We start from the raw sequence: 17,489 nt of genomic DNA, 5'->3' as shown, positions 1-17,489 counted from the left end.
GGAATGCAGCTGGATTGTATCAACTGCTAATCTCTCCTATCTCTCTCTCTCTCTCTCCCTCTCTCCCGCCCTCTCTCCCTCTCTGATTCTTTTTTCCCTGCAGCCTTCTCCCTCCCTTCTCTATCCTGCACACCTCCCTTGGCACCCGTCCATCTCCCTTTCCACAATCCTCCCTCGCCCTCTGTCTCTCGTTTGATGTCTCGCTTCCCACCTCTCCCTGTCCCTTATGTTCCTCTTTACAGACACTCTGTGGTGTGGCTAGAGTGTCCCTACAGGGCGGGGGCCCTACCGTATGTGTGTGGCCCTACTGCAGGGATCTCCATAAAGTGAGGTAGATGTATATTGTCATTTCATTGAGGTAGATGTATATTGTCATTTCATTGAGGTAGATGTATATTGTCATTTCATTGTGGTGTTTTCTTTTGCGCACTCCCGTGTCCAGATCAAGGTTTGAGCTTCTATAAGCTTGCGTCATTGCCGGCGCCGGTCAATGGGCCAGGTGTTGCCGAGTCTGAGACCCTGCATCATTTGTCTCCCTGGATCTCGGACCCGGCCTGCCTCAACCCTGACAAGCAGTTCAGACCGGGACATTTGGGAGCGGGTCACCTCTCCCGTTCAGCACCGTGCCGAACGGGAAAGGTGACCCGCTGGCAGGACAATGAGGATGCTGAGCAGGAGCACGGTGTTCCTGCTCAGCACCCTCGTTGCTCTGGCAGCCAGAGCTGGCCCAAGGCATGGAACTTCCTGCTGCGAAGCACTCGAGATAAATACTCTCCTCCCAGCAGCCAATCAGACGCTGCAGGCCCCATAAGCGCTGCCTCTCACTTCCTTTCTTCAAGCAGAGCATTCAAAGCGGCAGCGCTTCACAAGTGGTGGCCCTTAAAGAGACCATTGTTTTGGGCAAGACGTTAACGTTTCCTTGTTAAGAGCTGCAAAGGGACTTTTTTATTGTGAAGGCACACGCAAAGCACCTGTTAATGGCCTACATCTCTGCCCTCCTCCAGGACAATTAAACATACCCCCGCAAACCGGTTTAAATTATCTGCCTCATTTTCACATGCTCATATTTTAAGGTAGAATGTAACGTTTTCCTCAATTATATTTGGGGGGGGTGGTGGTGTCGATACGGGACAAATGGCATTGTATTCATAGAAATGTTAGAAAAATAAAGATTAAAAAAATACAGGACTACAAGTACCAGAGTGCCCCACGGATGTGGCCCTAAAAGCCAAGATTGGTTGATTTGACACCTGGCAGTTGGCATCTTGAGATTATGTGCAATGCCTTGCACTTCCCTCAAGACGTAGACAAACCCCAGAACATCCTCTCTGATCATTTCACAAGCTTGCAGTCATTTGTTGAGGCAGACATGTAGCGTTTGCTATGAATAATGCACATAACATGTACAGTTGCCAACACCTTCTTTCTCATCAACTAAGCAAATCTACCTCCTCATCTGTTGGAAACAGGGTTGAATGCAGCCGGGGCCAGAAGGGCAGTTTGGGCCCTGGAGAAATAAAGGTGGGCCATGCCACCAAGGCCACACCCTGTCCAGGCTACTAGACCCACCCAAGGCATTAAATGGGATGATGAAGAGGATGAAAGGGGCCCAATGCCTTTAGAAATACATATTTTGGGGAGATGTGTAGCCTAAAAAGCATAACATAGGAGATATGACATGCTTAATTAGGGGAGTGGCCTAAAACATGGCATGGGATAGAAAGTGGTAATATGTAGCACACTTTCTGCAATTTTGGAGGCATCTCTGTGAGTTGAGTGGGGTAGGGGAGTATCCAGCAAGGCAGGCATGGGGGGGGGGGGGGGTGATAAACTACTGGAAAAGTCTTGTTTTTTGTGGGGCTACCTGCCTCTCCCATTGTGTTGTCCAAGAATAGAGAGAGAACCAGTTAGCTGTCATCTTGGGCCCGCTCAGACCACCCCAACAATACCACTGCAGGCTAGAGCAGCAGCATCTGGTGAATTCAAAGTGGAGCGGTGTCAGTATTTTCCCAGAATTGCCGTAAAGGAGCCAGCATAGTAAGCAAGTCCAGACTAAGCACATCGAAAGACATCTCTAGGAGAACATTTCTTTGAATATTCTGTTGAAATGGTGCATTTTGCAGCACAAAATTCAGACAAAGAGGGTAAAATGCCATAGCATTTGAAATCATGTAGAAGACCCTAAATATACCAATAGATGCCAGGTTACCAATAGTACAGAAGAGTATTCTGGCACTTTTATGCCAGCTGTGCCCAAAGAAAAATCATTAGGCTTGTCAAATATTATATGCCAGCATTGCCCAATTTCAACGTGGTTGTGGCCAAAGCAAATCATGAGGGCAATCGGCGTTATATGCCAGTGGTGACCCCCTTTCATGCAGCTTATTCCAAAGCAAATCCTGAGACCTGTCACAACAAAAAAGGCTGCCACTGCCACTGCCAATGTAAAACACATGTGTATGCTGCTCGCATTCAAAGCAGACCATGAGGCATGTTAACAGTAACATCCCAGTGCTGCCTCCTTTTATTCTGGTTGTATTCAACAAAATCATATGGCTTGTCTCAACGATACATGCCAGGATTGCCTCTGTAAAATCTATTCTCATGTCTCTTGTGCCCAACGCGATTAGGAGACTCAACCACACCATTGAACAGAGCATGCATAATTGTGTCCTTCATGATATGGACCCTCATAATGACACATGTTGCCATGCTGAATTTCTGGAGCCTTTACGATGACACAATGCTTTGTTTCCTTGCTCCGTAGTTAAAATACGGATCACTTCACTGGCGTTTGGCAGTTGTCCCACTGAAATGTGATTGCCTGCAGAGCTCAGACTGCGCTTTCTTTGGCGCACCGAGCCGTGCACACATGCTCCGCCTGCTGCCTGCAAGGGAACTGGGCAGGGGGGCACATAGTGATACATAGAAAAGAAATCGAGGGAAAAGTCTGAGGTGAGATTTTAGTGGGGAAGTGAGGATCACAGATATCTCTGCAGTTTAGCAAGCAAAGAATGTTCCCGATGGAGAGAGAAATTAAGATTTATGGAGCTCTCCTCCATGAAAATAATCATTATCATTGAATTTAGATGTTTGGAAGATTGCAACTTTCCTTGCACTATTTTGAGATGCCCTGTTTAGTTTCAGCTATGTTGAGCCTATCCCAACAAAATGCGCAGATGTGGCCCTCATTTCATTCTTGTTGTACCCAAACTAGATCATGAGCCTTGCCTCAACTATATGCCAGCATTGCCATTGTTTCCTGATTCTGGTGCTAAATGATACATGCCAGCCTTGCCATTTTAAAACACATTTTCATGCTGCAGGTGCCCAAGAATAAATGCATCTAATTGCTCGCTCTTCCAACACAAATGTAAATGTTCCCCTAATTCAATTGGTGATACCTGTCCACTCCTGGGTTTTTTCTTTGCTCTCTGGAACTCGTAGTTCTGGATTAACAATAGGAATGGCAGAACTACAATGCACTGCAAACAAAGAACCAGGACTGGATAAGCATCTCCCGTATGGAAAGGGGCACGTGCCGTATGCTGCAGCTCTGCTCCGGCCCACACGGGGACCAAAGGTCAAACCTGATGTTCCCTTGACCTCCTATGTGCTGATGCTCCTAGTTTCTGAGGCCACTGCATGTGGCACTGTGTGGCCTGAGCATAATGCAGGGGGCACTGCCTCAATGGCAATTATTCATGGGTCATACCTGGAGCAAAGAGTACACGTCACTGCATTACAGTGAGTGGCAATAGCCTCACAACATTCCGAATAGCAGATGTTACCAGAACTCCGGGATAGGGAGGCTACATCGTGGAATGATTCATCGAATACGAATTTGACGATTTTGTTTAATCGAATTTGGCCAAAAATGTATGTATGGGGTTATCATGATAACACAGGTAAGGGGAAGTGGGGGGCAGGGTGCTGCTGGGGGTCTCCCCCTGCATATATTTGTGGCCAAATTGAATTAAAGAAAACATTATTTGGATGAAATCGTATTCGTTGAATTGATTTCGATGTAATCGCATGGAACCATTACTGATTGCTCCACTTAATAGTAGTCATCTTATCGGTTGCGTGTGTGAGGAAGCATGGTAAAACGGACACAAGTGATCACAGTTGAAGGTTGTTTGTTGAACAATGAATGCTGTATGCAGGTGTCAAAAACATCTAATCTAAACCTAAATCTAAGATGGGAGCAAGCGTCGACCATCAAATGAAAAATAAGACAGACCTAGATGCATCGCCTCAAATAAAAGGGACTATACTAAGAAACCTATTGCCAAATCTTACAACTAATACAGGAAAGGGTGTGGGATAGTTCCCAAGAAAAGAAAGAAGTGTTCTCAAATAATATGTCAGGATGCAGTAGCCTGGGTCTCCTTCCCCACGTTTTGTGCACGGGGTAAAATGGAAGCTTGGTGCACAGTACAGTCTCGGGCTTCGCCAGCACAAGACGACAGTTCTAATGGCTGCCTTAAGGACCGTCGCTGACCAAGTCTCGTCTCACTTGAAAGTCTCTTGCCTTCTAGGGCGTGACTTGTTCAGCTAACAAAAACAAAAGTTAATTTAACAAACTGTCTTGATTCCTGCCCCTCATGTCCCCAGCCCTCCAAGATGTCAGGCTAGAGCCAGGCCACGATCACCTACATGGCCCTCAAGGGCCTCTCCATCCCTCCAAAGACCCACTTGGAGTCAGACTTGGTGCTTGTGGCACCGGACTCACTCACTACCATAGGATAACATTGGGGATTGGACTTGTAGTGCATTGATGGGGACAAGATGGATGCCCCCACATATTTCGGTTCCCAGAACTGCATGTGCGGTCTAGTCTTCTGGGTGTGGTTCAGCCCAGAGACACCTGGGATACCCACAGACTATTTAAGCCACACCCAGGCTGAGAAACATGCTTTGCGTTTTCTGCACCTGCAGCCTGACACTCACCGTGTTCGGAAAAGTTTCCATTAGGCCTGCATCTTTCTTCTGCGCTCAGCTCCTGCAAGAACAAGAACACCGTTAGGAACAGCCTTACCTTGCAGCGCTTCTGCCCATCATTCATCGCTCCTGCTGTTCTGCGGGCATCTTCGGCGGTGTCATTCCCATCCCGGCACACCGCTTCCTAAGGAAAAAGGAAAAGAACAGAAAAAAGGCATTAGTAAGCATTCTGCAAATCTTCGCTTATTTTTAAATACTGTACGAGCTTCAAACGCTTACCTGAATCCCAGCCGCTCTGGGGGAACTCTGTCTCTGGAACTTCTCATCCATCTGCAAGAGGGAAAAGACACTCCAGGTTAGCATCGAAACATCTAGAGGCGCTGCATACCGTGCTTATCCACCGCATTTGTTCTTCATAACTGGCATCCACGCTGAAAACATCGCGGCACCTAAAAGACACAGAAAAATAACTCAGTTCAATGCAAATACGAAAGGGGTGCATCGCGCATTGTGCTCTCACTCACCTTCAGCGCTACTCATCTCAGCAGCACGCCGCCATCCCCGGACGCCGGCCATCATCTAAGGAAGGAAAGGAACGAAGTTAGAGAACTGTTCAAAAGACTCATTATACTTACCTGTTGGACTCTTGCCAGTGAAGTAACTAGGCAGCAACGAGCCCGGATCAATCAACACGCCCCTGCGCTGAAAGCAGGACGGAGAGCACACTATCCAAGAAAACAAGGTGAGCTGTGGATCAAAGGAAAGGTTTGGACCCAGGGGAAGAAGGGGTTCAAGCACACAGAGACAATAGGGAGTTAAACTCTACCAATCCTGTGTTTCATACCCAGTCTCCAGTCGAATAGCCTCCAGGGAAGGGTTCGAGGTCATAAGAGGTCAGAACAGGCTAAGTGACATCCCCGTGGATACCAGGTGAGCGTTACAGAACGCAAAGCCTCACATCAAAATCCACCTGGGTGTCATGGAAACATCAGAATCCGACCAGTTAGCCCACATGTTGGGGCAGCTACGTTCCGAAGTACATGCAGCCAGGCAGGAGACCAACACCCTGAAGAGAGAGCTGATAGTAGCCAAAGAACGTACTGATGATTTAAGCCGGCCACTTCTCCAGTCACAAGCAGGGCATGCACCATTGCCGGGAAGCGTGCCCTCAATGCCAGCGCCATCAGCCAATCCCGTTCAGATAACCCTTCCTGGGGCAGTTCCATTGGCCCGCTCGAACGATTTATGGGGGATCCCAAGAGGTTTGCAACGTTCATGAACCAGTGCCGCCTCCACTTCCTTTGTTGGCCAGGGGCCTTTCCGAATGACCAAACACTTTTTGTGCTATCCTACCTGAGTGATAGCGCTGCGGACTGGTCTGTACCCTTTGTGGCCCAAGACGATCCTTTGCTGCATGACTTCAGGGGCTTTCAGCAGGAGATGGAAAAGCTGTTCGCTCGTCGTACTCATGGGCAGGCATTAGACAACGAACTTCTGTCCCTACGTCAAGGGAATCAAGACCTATTAACATAAATAGCCAAGTTCAATAGACTCATAGTTGAAGCAGAATAGCCATTGGAGAAGAGAACCACGTTATTTCATCGAGTGTTGCGGGGGGAGCTCAAGGATGTTCTCGCACAAGTAGTGAACCCCCGAAAGACTGCTCAGAATTAATTGACCTTGTTGTCCAACTAGATCATAGGTTGCAGGACCGAAGAGCAGATCGAACCAGACCGGACCCTCGCCCTATGTATGTGCATTCAAAGGACAATACTGCCCGAACAACGGAAGGTTCAGGAGAACCGATGCAAATCGGGGGGGTCAAATCCCCCTTGACTAAAGCTGAAAGGGCTAAAAGGAGACAGCAGCAGTTATGTCTGTACTGTGGAAGGTCAGGTCATTTCCTTAAAGAGTGCCCTGTGAAGCCACCGAGGAGGATGGTAGGGGCTACGGACAAGGAAGATACCATCAAGGAATCAGAAAACTCCCCAGCCCGGCAAGTGTAGGGGTCCACTTGTCGAGCGAAGAAAGTGTACTACAGACCTCCCATTTTGCACTATCTGTGGTCTTGATCAATCATCAACAACCATCTCGGATGCACGCAGTAAGAGCGTACAAAGACAGTGGAGCCGTTGGGAATTACATCGACCAGGATCTTGCGGCAAAGATGGGGCTTCCGTTATGCCCTAAATCAACCACTGACACTGTTACCACTGTCGACGGCACAGAAATAGCTTCTGGTCCAGTATCCCAATGCACTGCAGCTTTAACCCTTCTGTGCCAGGATGGACACCAAGAATCTATCGTTTTCGACCTCATTAAGGCACCACAGTTCCGGTTGATTTTGGGAATGCCATGGTTGGTAGCTCACAATCCTCGAATCGATTGATGAGCAAAAGAATTGTGCCCACACATGTTATCACCAAGAGAAACAACCAATAGACACCAGAACCTCCACGCTTGCGACTGTGGCAATCTGCACCCTACCAAGTGAATACCAGGACTTTCTAGATGTCTTTCAGAAAGAACAGGCTAATACCCTGCCACCGCATAGAGCATACGATTGCCAAATCGGCGTGATACCCGGCACACAAATCTTTTGTGGGTGAATTTACACACTCACGGAACCAGAAAACCAGCACCTGATGGCCTATCTTGACCAATACCTGGTCAACGGGTTCATCCGTCCCTCGAAGTCTCCAGCAGCCAGTCCTCTATTCTTCGTACCGAAAAGGAGGGCGACTTGAGAACGTGCATCGACTATTGCGCACTGAACCAGTTTACCGTAAAAAATCGCTACGCCCTGCCACTGATCTCTGAATTGCTTGATCAAGTCAAAGATGCCCAAATCTACACAAAACTAGACCTAAGGGGGGCATATCACCTTGTTCGCGTAAAACAGGGGAACGAATGGAAAACCACTTTTCGCACCAAATACGGCTTGTACGAATATCAAGTATTGCCCTTTTGGCCTTTGCAACACGCCTGCTGCATTTCAATACTTCTTGATCGATGTCCTACAGGAATTGATTGATGTCTGTGCTCTAGTGTATATTGACAATATCCTAGTATATTCTGCATCAAAGCAGGACCATGTTAAACACGTCCGATCCGCATTGGAGAAACTCTGTCAACACCAGCTCTATGCCAAGCTCGAAAAGTGCTCATTCCACGTCTCCGAGGTGGAATTCCTGGGCTTTATTCTCAGCCCAAATGGAATCCGAATGGATGTACACAAGGTAGATGCTATCCTGAACTGGCCATCCCCAAATTCATTCAAGGAGGTTCAAAGTATGCTGGGTTTTGCAAACTTCTACCGCCGGTTCATCCCAGGATTTTCGCAAATCGTGCATCCCATCACGTCATTACTAAGGAAAAGCAACAAAAAGTTCCAGTGGACAACAGAAGCCAAGGAGGCTTTCCAGGAACTCAAAGCAAGATTCACATCTGCCCCAATCTTATGCCACCCTCGCCCTGATCTCCCATACCTGGTGGAAACGGACGCCTCAAGCATGGCTATCGGAGCCGTCCTCTCACAAAAGGACCCCGAAACGGGCCAGTTACACCCTGTTGCCTTCTGGTCGCGTAAATTCACACCCCCTGAACTCAATTACGCTATCACAGACAAAGAACTCATGGCCATTAAGTCAGCCTTTAAGGCATGGCGGCACTACCTCTTGGGTGCCAGACACACAATCACCGTAATAACTGACCACCGGAACCTCCAGTACCTAAAAACAGCAAAGGCCCAATCCTCACGATAACTACGTTGGACTCTTTTTTTTGTTTTTGCTGAATATGACTACGTGATTACATTTCAACCAGGGGTGAAAAACGGGAAGGCTGATGCCCTTTCCCATATGGGGGTGCAAGAGCAAGGGTCTCAGACCCTTGACCCAATAGCAATCATCCCGAGTGTCAAGCTCCTAGGAATCACAGCAACCATAACTCAGAAAGAATTACATGAAGAAATCCAAAACCTGATGAGTCCGGAGCAATTACAAGCGTGGAGTGCACAAGGAGAACATTACATGATAAAAGATCAGTTGCCCTACTTCAGGAATTGTTTATTCTTACCAAAACAAGAACTACAAGAACAAGTCGTGTCCGGTTATCATGATTCCTTGATCGAAGGCCACCCCGGAATCGCTAAAACCCTAGCCAAGGTAAAACGAAATTATTGGTGGCCCACGTGGCGTAAAGACATTATCCAATTCATCCTATCTTGTGGAGTGTGTGTTCAAAACAAGTCATCCAAGCAGAAACCGGCTGGGTTATTACAACCATTGGAAATCCCACCAGCACCCTGGCACACGTTGTCCCTCGATTTTATTACTGACTTACCACCCAGCCAAGGGTTTAACACTATTCTTATGGTCGTGGACCTCTTTTCAAAAATGGCACATTTCATTCCAAAGTCTGGCTGCCGTCTAAACACGTGTCCATTAAAGGAGGCCGACCTTTCCGTGCAAGATACCTGGGTCCATTCACTGTCACCTCCGTGATAAATCCTGTGGCGGTCAGACTAGCTTTGCCGTCAAACATGCAGATTCATCCTGTGTTCCACGTGTCTCTCCTTAAACCTGTTCAACCTGGGACCCGGGTAGCAACACCACCGCAGCCAGTAGTAGTCGCCGGGGAGCCAGAATTCGAAGTCAAGGACATCCTAGATTCAAAGTACGTCAGATCCAAATTATACTACTTAGTAGACTGGAAGGGGTATGGTCCACGGAACAGAACATGGGACCCTTGTGAGTACATCCATGCACCTCGCTTGCTTAGATGATTTCATCAAAACCATCCAACCAAACCAGGACCAGACAGAAGAGCCACCTTGAAAGGGGCCTTGGGGGGGAGTGCTGTCATGATTGCTGCCCTTCATGTCACCAGTCCTCCAAGATGTCAGGCTGGAGCCAGGCCACGATCACCTACATGGCCCTCAAGGGCCTCTCCATCCCTCCAAAGACCCACTTGGAGTCATACTTGGCACTTGTAGCACCACACTCACTCACTCCCATAGGATAACATTGGGGATTGATCTTGTAGTGCATTGATGGGGACAAGATGGATGCTCCCACATATTTCGGTTCCCAGAACTGCATGTGTAGTCTAGTCTTTTGGGTGTGGTTCAGCCCGGAGACACCTGGGATACCCACAGACTATTTAAGCCACACCCAGGCTGAGAAACATGCTTTGCGTTTTCTGCACCTGCAGCGTGACACTCAACAGAGTTCGGATCGGTCTCCAGTAGGCCTGCATCTGTCCTCTGCGCTCAGCTTCTGCAAGAACAAGAACACTGTTAGGAACAGCCTTACCTTGCGGCGCTTCTGCCCATCATTCATCGCTCCTTCTGTTCTGCGGGCATCTTCGGTGGTGTCATTCCCATCCCGGCACGCCGCTTCCTAAGGAAAAGGGAAAAGAACAGAAAAAAGGCATTAGTAAGCATTCTGCAAATCTTGGCTTATTTTTAAATACTGTACGAGCTTCAAACGCTTACCTGAATCCCAGCCGCTCTGGAGGATCTCTGTCTCCGGAATTTCTCATCCACAGTTTCATACAGGGTGATGGCCTCACCACTGGTCCCCCTCTTATGGGCGCTGACCCTTCTCTCCTCTCTTCAGCAGGATTCACTTCCCTTGTTTTCTCAATGTCTTTTCAAACAGTTCATAGTGGACATCCCTCTGTCGGGTTTCACGTCTGTCAACACTCTGTTTCTTGGGACATTAGACTTTGCCCCTCTCAGGATTTGCTTCCCTGGTTTCCTCTCATTGTGGGATTCAATTACATTGCTTTCACCCAGTTTATAGACCAAAGTCTTTCGATTGTACAGGCATTTTGCTTGACCCTCAGTATGACCACTTTGACCTATTCCGCTGGCTCTCCTATAGCCTTCTGGTACCTGTAGTTTCTCTCATATGGGGCTTAACTAGAGTCTCTCGAGTTAGCACCCACGTGGTGCTGGTCTCCCTCTTCAGCTGGTCTCCCCTTCAATACTTGTTCCAGTTCTTTACACAGTTCTTTAAACTTGGTTCAAACTTGCCACTTTGAGATTCTCTCACTCAACACAGCCCGGTTCTTATAAATTCTCTCCTCGACTTACCGGCGGTAATGAACCGCTTGGTGTTTGCTTTCCTGGAGTCAAGGCTGACATAAAGCCGCAGGAGCTTCCCTCGCTCCCGCCTATTGGCATAGGGTTTCCCTGTGTACCGTTGACATCGGCTGCAAGACACTTGTGTTATTGTTTGCGGTCTTAATCTCTCCTCCATGAAGATTCTGCAGTTCTGGGACGAAAAGGGCAAGGTCACTTCTCTCCTCGCCACCCTCGCGATTCTTGCCATCTTTGTCCTTCGTTTGAACCGTCACGCCTCATTAGCCATCTCGTTGTGCTGTCTGCCATGCTCGTACTGTGCTCTCTTGCTCCACCTGTGAAAACAAGGAAATAATATGAGGCAGGATAACCAAAAAGGAAACACACCAAACACAGGTTACAAAGGAACATAAAAAGTACTTTATTTTATACTGAATCCAGTTACAAAAGAACAGAACAAAATTCAGATAGCTATCGACCCTCAGTACAACACAGCGAACTCCGGCGTGGTTCGGTGTGCTCAGTGAGTGCAAATATTCATTGAAACAGTCAGGCTTTTATACATTTCTCCAGCCTGTTGTCCAGCCTTTATTCAGGTTAACCATTCCATAAATAAGTTACTGCTCTAGGGTCCCTTGCCAGGTCAAATCTAGTTCATCTTAGGTTTATACATTAACAAGAAGAAATGGTAATAATTTATGCTCTAGGCCTAACATTGCAATGCAGGACTTAATTTATACAATATAGTTAAGCAGGTGTTCTCATTCAATTATAGATCAGTTCATGACCCTAACAAGTGGCCTGCAGGCAAGTTATACATTAGCTGTACAGAGGTCATGACAATCGAGTTCTGTTCTGAATAACATAGGCCACCATTTTAGCTCACATGGTGACTTTATAGAGCAAGAAAACCTAAAATGGCGGCTTGACCCAAAATGGCCGTTTACATAGATTCTAAGGTCAGGACCTTGCAATGCGAGTTTATTCGCATGTTGTTTATAAGCAGCTTGTTAGCAGCTTGGCGTAGGCCAATATACATATATTCATAGCAATAGGAGGCACGATATAATTTCTAGTTTGACAAACCCTCCTTTTGGCCTATGCCAAGTGCTAAACTACTTCTGATCTCCCTGCAAATAACTCCATGTGTCATTGTCCATACACCCTGAATAGCTGTCAGAAATATCTATCGCCATTAGATCTTTTACTAAGAGCTCTTTCAGTACATACTCCTTAGAGGTTTTATCCGGGGCATACACTTTATGTCCTATTGTACCTATCGCCTGAGCGCAACATCCCCCTAGCATTGAACATATACTTGGTAGACATTGGATACAACAACAAAGAAATAGCAGAATTCCCAAAATAATCAGCAAGACTGAAAGCACTTTCCAACCCCAAGACCGCAAGAAGTCCCAGAACCAAGCGCTAAGATCCCAATTTCCCTCGGGAACGCACTTCTGAACTAAGAATGTGCAGATTCTGTATTGCCTTAAAAATAGTTGGGGAGGAATCCGGTACGAAAACACAGCAAGCGGACCCCACTAGTTTACATACTCCACCACGTTCAGCCAGAATGACATCTAATGCCATCCGGTTCTGAAGCGCTACCAATCTGATCGCTTTCTGCTCTAAAGTCATATTATAGAGTATATCTGTGGTCCGGTTGATGGTTCTCTCCAGTACTCTCGCTAGTTTCCTGATATCCTCGGAATTCGCTATCTGCCCAAAGAATGGAAGGAATGATTTCGCTACATCTCCTAAAACCTGTGCTGGAGTGTCGCCATTCTCGTCCCGCCGTGGACGAGCCTTCGAAACCTCTACAGTACTTGCTATAAACACCCCAGGTAACAGGATTCCTAGATAACAAGTTCCCTGCCAATCCCTGGGCAACCATGGAAATGCTACATTACCGCAAACAAAATAGACAGGTTCGCCTACATACAAAGGTCTGTCTTCCCCAGTCAAATTTGCAACGTTGGCACAACCTTTAAAATCTCCCATTGACCGAGTGCCATTCCTCTGTATGCAGAAAGAAACTGAATCGGGGCTATGGTTAACAGTGTAAGAAGGAGGCACGGCATCCTTATTGCCTATCGGAGCCATTTTAAAGGAAATCAAAGATCGGAAAGGACGAGACAGTCTATCAGAAGGCCTAATAGAAGCAATATTAAGCTTACTCCTATTTGCGAAAAGCGAGCATCCCAGGGGAGTCAGAACACGTTTCTCAAAACTATTCAAATTAGTGCCATCGAAGTTCCCTGAGATGCTATCGTTCCATCGGCCAAAGAACAGTGCTCTAAGTGAAGCATAACAAGCAGTTGTCAAAGGTAAAGGGTGAATATACCAACCTAGCCCCTTATCCCCATGTTACGGTAAATGCGAGCAGATCCAACAATTGGTTCTGTTAAAGATTGCATGGGTAGCATTCATAATTAGAAGTAGAGTGTAATTCCGTCTATGCAAAAGATCTCTAGGTGACAAGGTATGTAGTTGCACAGAAGGAGTGGGAACAACAGTTATATTTTCAACAGGTAGGAAATCATTCAAAGGGTACATTCTCTCCAAATACCAAAACCCACAACCAACAGTTACTAAAAGTCCCGTGATTATCACCAGTAGACAACAAAACGTTTTTCGGGGCCCCCATACATATCTGCTCATTGTCTCTCTTAGTCACATTTTTGTCCAAAAGTTCAGTACGAACGGTAGCGGATGCGGGCATTGTCGTCTTCAATCGAGAAACACCAATTGTTTGTTTGCTGGCGACTCCGGTCGCGCTTCTTCTTAATGTCTTTTCCCACAACCCTTAGCCAGCAGAACCCTTTATGCAATTGGGCCAAAAAAAGGCAAGCCCTCAAATTCTTTCAATTGTACAGCAAGAGCCGTATTGCAAACCTATCTCCTTGGGCGGAGATTATACTTCACAGTTTCCGGTGCAAAAGAATCAGCAGACAGGATGTCGCCACTTCCCACAGGAGGTGGCGAGTGAACGGAAGTTGGATCAGAAGATGGATGATCCACAAACGATGCAGTGGGAGAGCAAGGAGGCAAGATGGCCGTTTTGTCGGGCCTTACAACTTCCGGAACGGCCTCCGATACTCTCTCTCCACCGTCTGCCGTTTCGGGTACGTTGGTTTCAATGTCGGAAAGGGGTTCTGCGTCTTCTGTATCGTATGGCACTGGGTGTGGGATCCGTTTGGTGTGGCTGCCGTGGATCCAGTGGCGACGTCCTCCTACCTGCACCGCAGTCTCAGTGACCAGGAGCACCTGGTAGGGGCCCCTCCAACGTGGTGCGAGGCAAGACGCTCTATCGAAGGATTTAACGAGGATCCAATCCCCTGGTCGTAGACTGTGACCGGGGCCCTCGTACCTTACCGGCAATGCCTCTCGCACCTGGTGATCAATTGAAAACAGGTTTTTAGTCAATTGGTTACAATAGTCGGAGAGAAGTACATTTTCTACATCGCGCAATGCGCAGCTTTTAGGCAAACCCCAAATATTAGCAGGTCTCCCCATTACCACCTCAAAGGGAGAGAGCCCAGTCTTAGTTTGAGGGTTTGTCCGCATTGAAAGTAACACGATCGGTAAGGCGTCCAGCCATTTTAGTTTGGTGCCGGCACACGTCTTAGCGAGCTTGTTTTTTATGATACCATTGTGTCTTTCCACTAATCCGGCGCTCTGAGCATGTCTGGCCGAATGGAATCGTTTGTCAATTTGCAATGCCGTACATATCTGTAGAATTACAGCAGCGATAAAATGCAGACCATTATCCGACCAGATAACTCTAGGCAAACCGAACCGTGGGAAGAATTCCTTTAACATGGTCTTTGCAGTGGTCATGGCTGTAGCGTCTTTAACAGGGAAAGCCTCGACCCACTTACTAAAGGCGCAAATGACCACAAGGACATATTTTAGATTGTTACATCGCCCCATTTCAATAAAGTCAAAGTGAATCACTTCAAACGGGACAGAAGGAGGCCCAAAGCTACCTCTTGGAGTTGCTGTCCCCTTTCCCACATTGTGTTGTAGGCAAATCATGCAATTTTGGACATAATGCTGGGCAATTTTTGAAATCTTATCATTTACCCAGACTTTTTCTAACATTCTCGTGATCTGTTGAGCGCACACATGTGTGGAACCGTGTGCCATGGTAACCATCATTACTATATAGGCATTAGGAAGCAACCATTTCCCTTCAACCATGTCCACCCAACACCCATCATCATCGAGTTTCCCCAAGCCCTCAGCCCACCTCTTGGATTCTTCTAATGTGGCATCGGCTTGCATATCCCGTACAGACCCAACACCCTCATCCATTGCATAGGCATCTACAGTCTCCCTTGAAACATACATCTCCATGAAGAGATCAGAGGCAGTTTGTCTAGCTATTTGATCAGCGAAAGCATTCCCTTTCCCTACATCATTTATAATCTTGCGATGTGCTGCGCACTTAATGATTGCTAACTGACTAGGGAGCGCAAGCACTGAAAGCAATTGTACTATCAGGGAGCCATGTTGGATCTTGGTGCCATGCGAAGTTAAAAACCCTCTCTCTGACCAAAGTCTCCCAAAGTTGTGAGCCACCCCAAAGGCATACTGGCTATCAGTATATATGTTTACTGTTAGCCCTTCGGAAAGCTCACAAGCTCGAGTCAATGCTATAATCTCTGCGGCCTGCGCAGAGTTATGCGTAATTCTCTTGGTCTCCACAACCGTACTCAATGTAGTGACTGCATAAGCAGCTGTGGATGTACCATCCAGTAGTTTGAAGCAGGAGCCATCACAAAACAGCTCCCCTTGTGGGTTATCCAAAGGAGTGTCCCTCAAATCAACTCTGCCTTTTGTATCTTGTTCAGTAGTATACAGGCAGTCATGTGACTCTTGGTCACCGCAAACAGTATTTTGCGGGAAAGGTAGGAGTTCAGCCGGATTAAGAACGCAGCACCTCCTAATTTGAATGTGGGGAGCAAACAAGATTAATTCATATCTTGTCAGTCGTGCGGAAGTGAGGTGTTGCGTTTGGGTTTTGTTCAATAGAATATCTACAGAGTGAGGCACCATCAGGGTTAATCATGGCCTAGGACCATTCCCTCACTCTGTTTTACAGACGCAGCAGCAGCAGCGACAGCGCGCAAACATCTTGGCAAAGCGCATGCAACAGGATCAAGGGCGGAAGAGTAGTAACCGCATGGCCTATTCTTCCCTCCATGTTCCTGCGTTAATACAGCCAAAGCACATCCATCACATTCATGCACAAACAACACAAAGGCCTTCTCATAGTTCGGTGTGCCCAAAACTGGCGCCGAACATAATGCAGTCTTGAGCAACTCGAATGAATGTTGATGCTCCGTATTCCGTGGCAATGGCGAAGAAATACCCTTCTTCGTCAAGGCCAACATCGGTTTTATCACTAGTGAGAAGTTTGGGATCCATAACCTACAGTACGAAGCCATACCTATCAAGGCTCTAACTTCCTTTTGTGTATTTGGGACAGACATGCCAGAAATGTGTTTTATTCTTTCAGGTGTCAATCTTCTTCCCTCCTTTGACAGGAGATAGCCTAAATAGGCGACCTCCTGGCAACAATATTGAAACTTTTTAAGCGGAGCTTTGTGACCATGCTTAGCTAGATGGATGAGCAACAACACAGTGCCCTCTTTACAAGAGCTCTCAGAGTCAGCGGCTAAAAGCAAATCATCAACATATTGAAGCAACCTACAAGTAGGGGGCAATCCAAGGGTATCAAGCTGCTCTTTCAAAGCCCTACTATAATTACTAGGACTCTCAGTATAACCTTGAGGTGCACGAGTAAATGTGAATGAGCGTCCCCCTAAGGTGAACGCGAACAAGTATCTACTATCCTCATGTATAGGAATACTGAAGAAAGCATTCTTTAGGTCCACAGCACTGAAGTGAGTAGCCGTAGCTGGAATCATGGTTAATATTGCCGTCACATCAGGCACAATTGGAAATTGCGGAGCGACGACTTTATTAATGGCACGTAAATCAATTATAAAACGAAATGGAATTGCATTATCACCTTTTTTGTACACGGGTAAAATCGGACTATTGCACAAACTTCCTGCAATCTCCTCAATCACCCCACGATGCACAAAATCGGAAACAATGCTCTTCAAAGCTCGCTCGCCTTCAACTGAATCTTATACTGTGGAATACGGGGCAGCTTAATTCCATGTTTCAAAACTATTTTAACAGGCTCAATCTGTAAAACACCGACATCATTGTCATCAACTGCCCACAAACACTCTGGTACATTACTGAATTCTCGCTGCAAAGGTCTAGTCAAGAATTGCGAAAGAGAACATTGCTGTGGTGAAATCGTCAAACGCACTCCATCAGAAGAACAATGAATTACCGCATTTAATTCCTTCAACAGATTCAACCCCAGCAAATTCTCTCCACAATTCGAAGTCAAGAGAAATGGACAGTGGTC

The 17,489-nt window shown here is 46.9% G+C and overlaps 1 protein-coding gene across 5 annotated transcripts in view; it reads left to right on the top strand.

Moving 5' to 3' along the window:
• The window catches only part of PACSIN1 (protein kinase C and casein kinase substrate in neurons 1), a 363,469-nt gene that overhangs the window by 228,066 nt on the left and 117,914 nt on the right, over positions 1-17,489 (top strand). Inside the window, exon 1 of one of the 5 annotated variants that reach the window (XM_069633507.1) lies at positions 311-331. The exons of the other annotated variants lie outside the window; for them this stretch is intronic. The gene's annotated coding sequence lies outside the window, so the exon portion shown is untranslated. Of the gene's footprint in view, positions 1-310; positions 332-17,489 lie in introns of those variants that run through there. 5 annotated transcript variants of the gene reach the window in all.

This window comes from Ambystoma mexicanum, chromosome 13, assembly GCF_040938575.1.
Source record: "Ambystoma mexicanum isolate Mex_15411 chromosome 13, UKY_AmexF1_1, whole genome shotgun sequence".
NCBI classification, from domain to species: Eukaryota; Metazoa; Chordata; class Amphibia; order Caudata; family Ambystomatidae; genus Ambystoma; species Ambystoma mexicanum.
This window is presented reverse-complemented; position numbering and strand designations above follow the sequence as displayed.